Raw genomic sequence first — 12,152 nt, 5'->3', positions numbered from 1 at the left:
GTCAAGCAAGTTATTTAGTCTTCAAGTACTTGCATTTTTTTCCTGGTATGTTCTTTTTCTACCACAGCGGAAAGACATGGCATTTTCCAAATTAGTTAGATTGTTATATTTATAGTATAAATGTGAAAAACTGTCTACTCCATTTTGTGTGCTCAAAACTATTCAGTGGAGATCTGCAAAACGGCATTCGTAATCAACAGAACAACCTTGGGGACTTGCAGTGGGAGAGGCGCAAGTCTTTAAAGAGAAATGCCGCGGAGAGCGCAGATGCGTGAACATCAGGCGTAAATGAAAACCTACATATCCCAAATATAGAGATAGAGAAGAGCAAGCAAAAGGAAGGAACTGGCTTCATCTCTTCCCATCTTGTCAGTATGCAGTCCTTCCTTCCCAAGGACGAGACGGTGAAAAATCTGTTCTCTCTTCAAGTGATACGGTTGGGAGAATCCAAAGTAAGAGTGGAGAGGCAAGAAAAAGGCAGCGCAAATTGAAAATAGCCTGAATAGAGTGTCTCCAAAATAATTCCATTTTCTCCCTGATCCTAATTTTCAAACACAGTGGTTGAATTATTCATGATGGACCAATGACATGCGGGCAAAGAGGACAGAGAGTCATTGCTCTATTTTGATTCGCATAATAAATTCATGAATCAATGTTGAAATGGAGAAAAGAATAATAGTGAAGGAGAAGAGGTGAGCGCTCCGCTCGAGATGGGAAGGCTCAACAGCGTGACACTGGATCTACTGGGACACTTGAGCATGAAAGGGGAGTTATGAATCTGCAATTGACTCACCAGTCAGGGACCAAAACAAACTTTTAAAGCTATTCCTAATTGACTTTTCCTATTCTTTGTCTTACAAGAAATGAGAGACTTTCTCACTTATAGTTCTTCAAATATGACACCAACTTTTGTCATCGTGAATTGAGTAATACTGAAACACCAAACAAAAGAGGTTTAAGTATTGTGTAATTACTCAAATACTACAGAATCCCTTTAATTTCGTAAAGACAAATGACTGCGTAGCATCACATTCTGATTACATTTTTTATTGTTTTTTTCCTTGATTAAATTCTGTTCTGTTATTGGCCCTCGAAACTATTTTTTAACAGAATTGGCTGCCTTTTACGGTGATAGATGAGTCAGATCTGCACTAAAATGAACTTTTTCCATTTCTTTTTTAACATCTTTTCCCACAGAAACTTTCTCATATTACGACTTAAACACTGGAACTAAAGAAACGGATCACCCCCTTCCTACTGTGGTAGTAACAGCTTTAACGTTATTTCTGGAGAGCATAGAGCCGCTGCACCCGTGCGCGCCGCCATCTTGGATCCGAATGCGAACTTGCGTTAGCACGACACACAATCCCTTCTGTGCAATAACTTCGGGGTGTGCAATAACAATGTGCAATATCTTAGACTGTGCAATATTTTAGAATTCACCTAGCCGGGATTTGACTTTTTATACTTTTATATTACTATTTGGGTTTTTTTACTGGGAAAACGCACTTTGTGGAGTAGCACCACCAATTTCGTAATACGCAGCTGTGTATGATGACAATAAAGGCTTTTGATTTTGATTTGATTTATTTCAAGAATTAGATATTTTGACTGAAACATGATCATTAAATGGCAGACATCCCAGTTGCTCACATAACAGCGATCAAGAACAGATTTTTTTCCGAGCTATTAAAGTTATTGTTGCGTGAAAAAGTTCAACGGTCTTCTATTGTGAAAAATGATGATCTATTCTGTCACTGACTTTTACATTGTGCGAGTCTTTTGGGGCGAATTTTTATACGTTTATTTTTAAAAGCAAGTATATTCCAAAATAAGTGACAGTGCCATAGAGCCCCTTTAAATCCTTCACAACATAAAGGCATAGCTGCAGCATCAAACTTAGCGTGTGTGCAAAAAAACTGGTTGCCACGGATACTGAAATTGAATGAGGCCAAAGGTTCGACATACTTTGTGCAAGACTTGAGTAGTATGGAATCAATAACAGAGGCGCAAATGGCAAAAAGGAATATAAAAGAAAGAGTACAGTCTTTATAGGTGTTTGAACAAGGCACTACTACTTTAAAAACTCAGCGTATAAATGAGCGTGCTAGATTAGAACGAAAGGATTTCATTTGAAAGACATGGCTGACCTTCTCAAACAGGTACAGGTGTGTGTTTAACCTGTGACCTAATAATTGGCTCTTTTATTATACAGTATTTGACATACAGAAAGGACAGAGCCACACATATGCGCTCGCCCTCCCAAGAGATTTTCACATGGTTGCGGTTCTGCAGGGAGTGTGACACGTGTGTGTGCTTGTGTCAATGTGGTTTGCGTTGGGGGGTGCTTGGACCGTCCCCAGGCTTGTGCACGCCTGTTTGTGTGGCAGTGAAGGAGAAATAATGTATGAATCTGCACTCCCTTGGAGCAAAATATGTGTGTGAGTGTCTGTGTCGAACAGAGGCCATTGCTTAAGGACATTACAGAAATCTGGACTTCTACATTGACCCAAAAATACTAGCATTATGAAAGATTTCCAATAGGAAAAAAGGCTGCAGAATCAAAATGGAAAAGACATGGTAAATTCATTCTATTTATTTTTATTGGAACCATTTCTTTAATTCTAAACTACATCAGCCATGAAAATTTTTCATTGGACGGCACTTCATGGCTACCATTGAAAAATGCAAGACATCCAATCTATTTTGACTGGGAGCGAGATGAGCCAAATGCTAACAAATACTGCAAAATATCAATGTGCTGACTAATAGCATCAAGGGGGTGATCTAACTTAGGTTGTTGAGCAAAGAGGGTACATCAAACAACTCCAAGAATAAGCCGATTACATTCCCCTACAGCAAGGGTGTCAGACTCGGGTTGGTTCCCGGGCTGCATTAACGTCAACTCGATTTCACGTGGGCCGGACCATTTTAAATATAATATTTAGATTGTTTTAATATAAATGGATTAAAAGGCCTGAATATTCATTTTTTATAGATCTAAAACAATGTTTATTTTATCTTTTTTAAAGATATTTTTAGATTTTACAAAATGTTTTTTTAACTAAAAACCGAAAAAAAATATTACAAAATTACAATTATTGATTTAAAAGGGGGAAAATCAGGAAATATAATATACATCTATACTCTTCATTTTAATTTGATCCTAAAACAGAAAGTCGGCACTCATGATTTACCGGGCCACACAAAATGATGCGCCGGGCCAAATTTGGCCGCCACTTTGACACAAATGCCCTACAGTACTTTTGAAACTCTTCTTCATTTACTTCTGCGTGACTGTATTATAGTGCCACGGGTGGCCAAGGATGGTACTGCAGACAGAGCCGCAAAAAAATGAATTTGAACTTGGACCGGCGGACAGTGACAAGAACAAAATTTGTATCTTTAAAATGCTCCACTCCATCTTGAGTTGAGGCCTAGGAAAACAGTTTTGGGTCTTCTATCTGAACAAAGCAGTGGGATCAGAAGAGAAATCAATAGAAAAACAGCATCCATTAACAGAGTCCTTATGGATCCCGCAGCTGTTCATCTACTGAGAATCGCGCATCAAGGGCCGACGAGGAGAAGAGTGAGCTTATGTGAGACTGATTGACCCGATGTGACTAAATCACAAGCGCACTTGCAGACGCTGACGCACACACAAAATGGTGCTTCAATATAGGGCTCTTGGCCAAAAGTCATGTGGATAGATTTAATGAATAATGTTCTCTCCTACCCTAAGGTTTGGCTCTGCAGATGGTATTAGGTAAATTAGCTACACAAACAAACAAAGGAGCGCGCAAGCATTTAAAAAGTGAAGCCGGGGAAGATTTTCTGCAAGGGCATCGTCAAATCATAATTTGATTTCGGTACTTGGAATACAAAATAATTGACATGAACCATTTCATGCATGAATTAAGATGATTTTCTTTTCAATATTTTGCAGCCCCCATTTGACATCCATTGGTAAATGTAACTTGACAGATTTTGTTTCAAATAGTTTCTGAAAGAAATGGATTTTCCAATTTCTATTAGCATGACTTTTTTTGTGACTTGCTTGTCTTACTCTGTGCTAAATTTCCTTTTAGACAAATTCAACGATTCTCTTTACGTAAAAAGAACAACACTACAGACAAGCGTAGTAACTCGACAAATGACAAGATTGTACGAATGGGAAAATACATTGGAGTCCAGAGGAATCCAAATGGCGTTGCTGTAGTGACATCTCGTTACGTTCACGTTTAATCATCAAACGCACGCAAGCAGACGCCGGCGTCTCGGCCTGACATCAAAGACAACTCCATTCCCGCTTTCACTACAGCGGCACGATGAGGCATGTGCGACAGACACTCGGGTCCCAAAACAGCATGCATCTAATTAGAAATTCCGTTTCATGTGTTTAATGACTGATAATGGAATTTCTGAACGGATTGTTGATACAACACAAGTGAAATTTCACTGCGTAATTGGAATGAAAAGCTGAGGGAGTGGACGTTGCCTGCTGTAGAGCCGCACCATTTCAAGGTCAGTATGAAGGTCAATAAAATATCTGGTACAGGCTGTTCTTAATGGTAAAAACAAAAAAAACAAAGCTTTAAAAGCATGCCATGAGCTCATGAATGTAACAATTTGTTGGATACTGTGCAGTAGGTACCATAATAAACCTAATTTACTACCATTCATTTCATACCACTCATTTTCTTAGTACAATCTATATTTTAAAAAAAAAAACATTAACGGTGATATAGTATGTCCAATCCTTTTTGACTAGGAGGCAAACAATTATTTTCCATTAATTTTTTTTTTTTTAATTAGTGTTTTTAAAATTTATTTATTTATTTCACGCATTTGTACAATTTCTGTCGGAGCTCCTAGTTCAAATGGATTGGACATCTAACACCCTCAATGAGTTCAGTTGCTGCCTCCTTGCTTATCGTGAAAAAAATAAAATCTGACAAGCAGGAACATTTGTCCATGGCAACCTCTCATGTTGTGCTTTTTTTTCTCCAAAGACACAAACTGTTCTCTCAATGTTCGTGCAACCAGAAGACACCTTTTTCTAGCCCACATTTATTTTAGCCTCAATAACCCTGACATATCTAATAGAATGAACAAAGCTCTGCGCACAAGCAAGATTCTTAATTTAAAAGAAAGCATCCACCCATTTAAAATGGAATTTAAACATTCATGCTGGATTCAAATTCATTAACAGTCGGGGGCATGAGAAACTTTCCAAGCCGAGTCAAGCAGCCACAAGGGAAGAGAAAGTGAATCAGCCGAAGCTATTTAGATCCTGCAGACCCGGGGTCACGTCTGAGAAAATACCCAGTGAAAAGAAAATTAAAGTAAGCAAAGTGAAAAGGGCAAGAGGGCGCAAAACACTGCGCTCTACTGTGACGGAGGGAATGAAATCAAGAAAAGCCAAGACCAGGTGAGGAGGTTGCGCTACCAAGATCAGCCCTTCCAACACGTCTATGATATGGACTGCCCTGTACTTCGCATAATATGACAATATCGGATGCCGGAACGCATATAAGAAGAGGTAACTGCCTTAATGCGTTGGTACACGCTAAGGGGAAGTGGGACACTCAATTGCCTGGAATGTTGCTTAACGATCCTGGAAAGAAGATCATTAAATCCAATTCAGTGTGTGGCCTCAGCCGCCAGAGCAAGGTCATGTGTAGCCAATTCTCCACTGGTTCATTTGGTATGCATCTAGCCTACGTGTGCGTCTTTGCCCTTCTCCATGCATGAACCCTCGTCACCATCCAGCAATCTAATAGGAGCAATCTTTCTACAGGACAAATACAATTCCCTCTGTGGCGCATCTGGCAAGGTCAAAACGTTTTCGACGGGTGGGTACACATGAAGGGACATTCCGTTGGAGAGCTTCTTCATCACTTCCACGCATTCTCTGTCATTTTGCCAATCAAGTCGAGTCACTGCACAGCAAATCATTAAACTAGAGTAGAAGCTCATTTCTAAGCACACAGATTTCTATACTTCAAATCTCTGGTTTCCAGTCCACTGGGAAAGACAAAAGGAAATGTATCAAGAAATCATATTCTGCCCAATTGAAACAGATTTCCCTTTTATCAACATCAGTGGGAGACAAGTCAATTTGTTTTTTTCATGGATAGAACTGCCACAAATGATTGACCGGGTGAAAATGTGCATTGCCTTCCACAGAGCTTTGGTGCAGTTTTACCAGCAGTCACTTCAATATCTGTCAATAATCTACTTGAATTGATTTAGGGAGGGCCACAAAGTTGAGAATGAGATCACGATTCCTGTGTACATAAATACATCATGGAGTCCCACTGGTGGCAGCGGTTGCGTAAACCAATATTTACTATAAAGTTATGTACTAGATAAACACCACCACAGGCGTTTTGCATTGTATGTGTTACAAAATCAACAAAAGTAAATGTCCCCCATACTGCCTTTGTTATTCTAGCTTGTTCTTGTTTCTCTCAGTCATTAAAAGTGAGGGGTAATTGCATACGCTTTGAGGAGCCAGGATGCAATGACATAACGTTAAGCATTATCAACTCATTACTTGTCATCGTATGACTGATTCTACTATTGCAGGGATTGGCAAACTATTTCGCAAAGGGCTGTAGTGGGTGCAGGTTTTCTTTGCAACCCATAATGAAGACACCTTTTTTTACCAAGCTGGTGTCCTACAAGTGAAATCAGTGGATTTCTGTCAGGTGCTTCTCGTTACAGCACAACCTCATTATATGTTAAGCCACTTATGAATGAAAAATGCAATGCTATTCTGTGCAATGGCTTTTAGAGCATTGGGGAAAACGGCAGTGTACGCTATATTAGAAAATAATGAATTCCAAGTCAAATTGTGTTTTTACGTAATACACTTTAGCTGAATGCCAAACCCTAAAATTGTTGATTTACACTAAATTGGACTCGAGCCAAGTCACACCACCGAGTTTCCAATCTCTGACTCTAGAATTGGATTTCCAATACTAGTTCCATGTCAAACAAGTGTATATTGCATTCTAGCCTGTCATCTTCTCCATTATTGACTTGATAATCTGATTTTATTTCATCAGCAACACTGCCGATACATTCTCTCGTGTTTTTCTCGCTTTTATCCTTGAGCTAGTACAAGCACACCTGCACTTTCCTCCTTGTCTTTTTCACGCTAGTATTTCATTCGGGCTTAAGCGGCAGATGAGATGATGTCATTTTCCAGGTAGGAGCATATATATGAGAAAAGATAAGCAGAGGAAATAAGTTATAAAGACAACATAGCAAGGCGCTGTAACAAGTCTTTTTTTTTCCTTTCAAATCCGGCGTATGCTGCTGAAGTGGTGGGTGGTCTACTTATCAACTCTGAGCTTTTTTGTTGTTGCTGTTGTTTTGAGCTCACTGAGATAAGGGGGGAAAACTGGCAACAATGACGAAGTCAAAACCACACACAATTTAACGAGGAACGGGAAATAATGAGCTGATCGCATGATATGAAGCACTGACTATTCAGCTGCTCCAGTATTTGCATATGTTCTCAGAATTTAGTGCGCATTAAAAGATGAAGTGGCTGCACCGAGATCGTGCTTCACTCGGGTTTAACGAGGGAAAATGGCCGTGAAATTCTAATCCATTCTTTTGTTAATGGTTAAAAAGGGTGAGGGGATTCTGTACAGTTCAGGTAATCACCTGGCAAAAGGGTGAAAGTGGGGAACAGGAGTGAAGAAAGCGAGGTGACAGTCTGTAATTGGAAGCACAGCTCGTTCCACTCGAACCATCTGCCCAGTCTCTCCCATTCAAAATGAATTGGACATCTATCACCTTCAATGGCAATCAATGAGTTCAATTTATTAATAATATAAGAGTAGCAACATCAGCAGGAGGGTTATTGATCTGTTTTCTCTTTTACAGTGTTGTAAATTGTAATATGCCAAATCTACCATGGGGCCCAGAGCTTTATGAGCCTGGCGGGCTGCCAGGGTGTTGCTTGTGCTGTTCAAGAAAAAGTACAAAAAGTATACTAAGCTTATTTTAAGCACATCAATTGTGACATTTTATGGGAAGAAAAATGACCAAATAGATGTTTGCCAATGCATTGCACTTTTCCCAAAAGTCACAATTTGGCCACCATGGCACTTCAATTGTAGATAGCAGTGCATTTCAAGTTAATGCATGTGGCCTTGCAAATGGAAGCTATACACGTTATGCATACGTATACTGTACAACTGTGACTGCACGCCTGCAGCTGCAGTCACACAAGTTATGCGCTCGGGTAACTCCAATAATGCTGTAACTTAAGTAATGCCGAGACAGTAACGTCTGCATTATGTTAAATAAGGCAGCATAATTAGAGGGTCATTTACACAGTTCCTCAAGCTATATTGTGGCAAGGCACATATTTTACATAAAATGTGAATGGCTTATTAATCCGTTATCGTATTCTACACATTTCTTGGAAATCTCAATCTCCCATTCATTAAAAAGACGGATTTGTGAACACGACCAAGTCGTTGGTCACCACGAAGTGTCATGCTATATGTTGAGTCATTTGTGCCAGTCATTTCAGTACTGAAACATTTTATCCACTCATTAGATGGAATAACATTTTTCAAGCCTTTGTTTTCTGGTCATTTAGATTATTATGGTTTAAAGATGATGAATACGTAAATAAGTGTCTCAAATAGTTAGGATATTGGGACACTGTACAATGTGTTTTTTTAATTTTGTATATCTGAAGTTTATCTCTACTTTGTGTTGATGACCAATAAACATACGGAAGGAACTGGAGTTCCAAAAGCAATTGATTGGCTAAATTTTAACAACACGTGTACAATGCGCACACATTCAGCGATAAATCGCAGCTGAGAAAATGAATTGACTTATTGCATACCGGGAGCGGCCTAATGACAGCTCCATCTGCGTATCATAATTTGATATGATGTATGACTTTTACTCTCTGAAATGATAGAACTCTTGTACTTTTGGACAAAATGAAGATGCACCCATATTCGGCCCTTTCGGTTGGTGACCCCAGACCTACCTTATTTAGAAATGTCTTCAATATTTCTGTACATTGCCCTGGCTGAAAAAAAAAAGTTTTCCATCCCCAATTTAAGGTAAAGCCTTGTCAGCATGGATATTTGTCAGCCATGAAAATGCATGCTCACAAACACACACACACACACATCTACAAATTTTTGATCCCTGTCAAATTCTATTTTTGTTGCCACATTAAGCTACATAGCAGAGGTCAAAATATCTCTCAATGGCGCATGCAGGTGTACATAAACAACAGTAAAATAAATAAATAAATAGAACGTGTATGTATGCTCATACCCAGGACTGAACGATGGTCCCCGATGCCTCCTCATCTGCCCAGCTGCACGTTAGACGAATTTCTTTTCTGGTCGTCCGTCTCTCTCGGCTTCCAAAATACCGCTGCACACGTGTCGCGTTCCTCAGGTCGCTTTCCCCCCCCACCCCGTCCCCCACGCCTCAGCGTCTCCCACTTTGACTTTGGGAGTCTGGCATCGGCACCTGCCACTCACACCTCCTATTTCTCGCTCTTTCTGTCCCTGTCCCTCCACACCCCCTTCAATTCCTCCCTCCGGCAAGATCGTCTGTACACGGCTCCCCTTCACTCTTGGTCGGTGATTTTGTCCGCAGAGTGAATCCAGGGGCAGAAAAGAGAGCATTCAAGGGAACGGGAAGGGTATGATTGTTCCATAAGGTCAAAGTGCCCTCCAGTTTCTCCTTGAGCTCGGGTCTGTGGTGGTCAGATGATGTGGTGCCTGCCTGTGCCCGCTTTGGTATGAGAGTCTCTCTCGTTTAGTATGCTTTTCATTGCTCTCCCTCCCTCTCTTTCTCTCTCTCTCACCCACTCTTTATCCCAAACCCTCCTCCCCTCCGCTTCGCTCCCCAACTTCATCCTTTCAGTCACTGCCTATCTGTTGAAGCTACTCTGGCTGTTTGGAGTCACCAATCCGAGATGGATGGTTGAGGGCGGCTCTCGAAATGTTCAGTCTAGGTGAGGAGAAAAAAAAGAAAACAGGGACAAACGTTACAATACAGTAAAGTAGAAGTGTTCGTTGCAATATTTTAGAATTTACCTTAACAAGATGTGAATCTTTATATTTTTATATTACTTATTTATGTTTTTTTTACTGGGAAAAAGCACTTTATGGAGTAGCACCACCAATTTCGTTATACGCAGCTGTGTATGATGACAATAAAGGCTTTTGATTGAAAACAATTGGACAATTGACAATTAGAAAAACTCTGGACATGTCGACAGAAAAAAAAAATGGATCCATTGACGCTCACAAATAAATTAAACAATTGAAACCTGAAAAAGAATTGGACACAGTGACAGTTTGAAAAAAATTGGACCAGACAGTCCTAATTCAAAACACTGCCATTATTAAGAAATACAAAGTACGCATTAAAATCAACTTTTCCTGGTGAGGAGCTGGCAACCAAGCCATAAAATCCAGCTTACCTTCGACACTGACAAAATCAAGTGTTATAGATAATTAATAGAAGGATAAAGATACAGTTGCTGCTGCTATATAGTAATTAGAAAATGGATGTGAGGAGAGGAGCGTCTTTCTTTAGTTGTTAATTGAGATAGAGTATTCTTCAATTTCATGTAAGGCATTAATTAGTCAACTGTAGTACACTGAAACCTCATTAACGTTGATGACGTGTGCCGGATGTGCGATTCATTGAGTCATTAACCTGTCACCTCTCAACACTGTATGGTGCAATTTTCCTTCTTTTAATATTGATAGACTGCTCTACCGCTGCGATATTATTATTATTTTTTTTAGAAAAGGTCAGAACTTGAAAAAGAAAGCAATTAATGCTGCATATAATTTATTGGAACGTGAAAAATTCATAAGTCGGGTCACTCGCCAGTTTAGGTAACATTCATTGGCCTACTTTTCATCCTCCCACTCAAAACGGATGAAAGAGATTCCAGCATTATTGATTGAAAATCAATTTTCTAATTAAGTGAGATTTAAATGTCAAACACAATTTGGTACAGAAGGATTTAATTGTTGACCTTAACACACCACTGCAGTTCTCATTAAAGGACTTAGTGACGTAAAGCCAAAGCACACTTTGGGCACAATGGTGATTACGGAAAATACAAATATTTATTCACACAAAAAATTCTGAAGCAGTTGACTTAACACTTTTTTTAAACATACGTACTGAATTTTCAAGAAATGCTGGCAAATGCATTTCAATTGGAAAAACATGATATGAAATTTGAGCCTTTTCCATTACAGCTGTGGACAATGTAGAATATTTGGATTGGCGTATTTGAACTATGTAAAGCACTTTGCGAGTTCTCCTTTTGGAACGTTCTATATAAATCTTATGTACTTGGTCTGTCAAGGTCATGAAATAATTTCCAAAGTGAAGCCCTTCATATTAATGCTGTCCATGCTAAAGCCAAGTGACTTTTGTCCAAGCTCCACCATTGGGACAACATTCACCGCAGTGACATTTAGAACAGAATACGATGGCATTTGATTTGCGCTTTTACACAGTATGTGAACTTCCAGAAATATATCAAATGTTTGGGACATCATTTCCAAGGATTCATCTAATCTGTAAAAACCCAAGACAAAAAAAAACATGCAACAAATTTAGAATTTGCTTTTCTTCGTATTAAGCACCAGCAAATATGCAAATTAATTCCACCGGCAAAATAAATGCGCTCGAGTGAATGTGAAAATCCGATGTGAGCACTCATACATCACTCGCTCTCGGCAGCGGTGTCGTGCAACTAATCACGCTCCTTGTTCTTTATTTGTGTGCTTGGCAACTTTGCATTTTGACACTCAACGTGCGCATGGCAAAGAGCCAAGTCCACTTGTATGCTGGCCGCTGTCACACTCACAAAAATACCACACATCTCGCATGACCCTGACTGTGTCCCATCCAGTAACTGTAGACATGACGATGTCACAGACCTAATAAAGCTGATCTATGGCATACAGTGGCTTGCAAACGTGTGTCCACTTTTAGTATATGTGAAAGGATACTTTATTAAATGAAAAATGGACTATTTGCAATATGTACTCATATTGCACTCTTAAAATGCCAATCATCTAGTACAGGGGTGTCAGACTCAGGTTGGTTGGCGGGCC

The 12,152-nt window shown here is 39.6% G+C and overlaps 1 protein-coding gene across 2 annotated transcripts in view; it reads right to left on the bottom strand.

Annotated features, from left to right (window-relative positions):
- The window catches only part of lingo3b (leucine rich repeat and Ig domain containing 3b), a 40,398-nt gene that overhangs the window by 21,060 nt on the left and 7,186 nt on the right, over positions 1 to 12,152 (bottom strand). For both annotated transcript variants that reach the window (XM_077615713.1, XM_077615712.1), the window contains exon 3: positions 9,328 to 10,014. The gene's annotated coding sequence lies outside the window, so the exon portion shown is untranslated. The remainder of the gene's footprint in view (positions 1 to 9,327; positions 10,015 to 12,152) is intronic.

This window comes from Stigmatopora argus, chromosome 12 (genome assembly GCF_051989625.1).
Source record: "Stigmatopora argus isolate UIUO_Sarg chromosome 12, RoL_Sarg_1.0, whole genome shotgun sequence".
In the NCBI taxonomy this organism is placed as follows: domain Eukaryota; kingdom Metazoa; phylum Chordata; class Actinopteri; order Syngnathiformes; family Syngnathidae; genus Stigmatopora; species Stigmatopora argus.
This window is presented reverse-complemented; position numbering and strand designations above follow the sequence as displayed.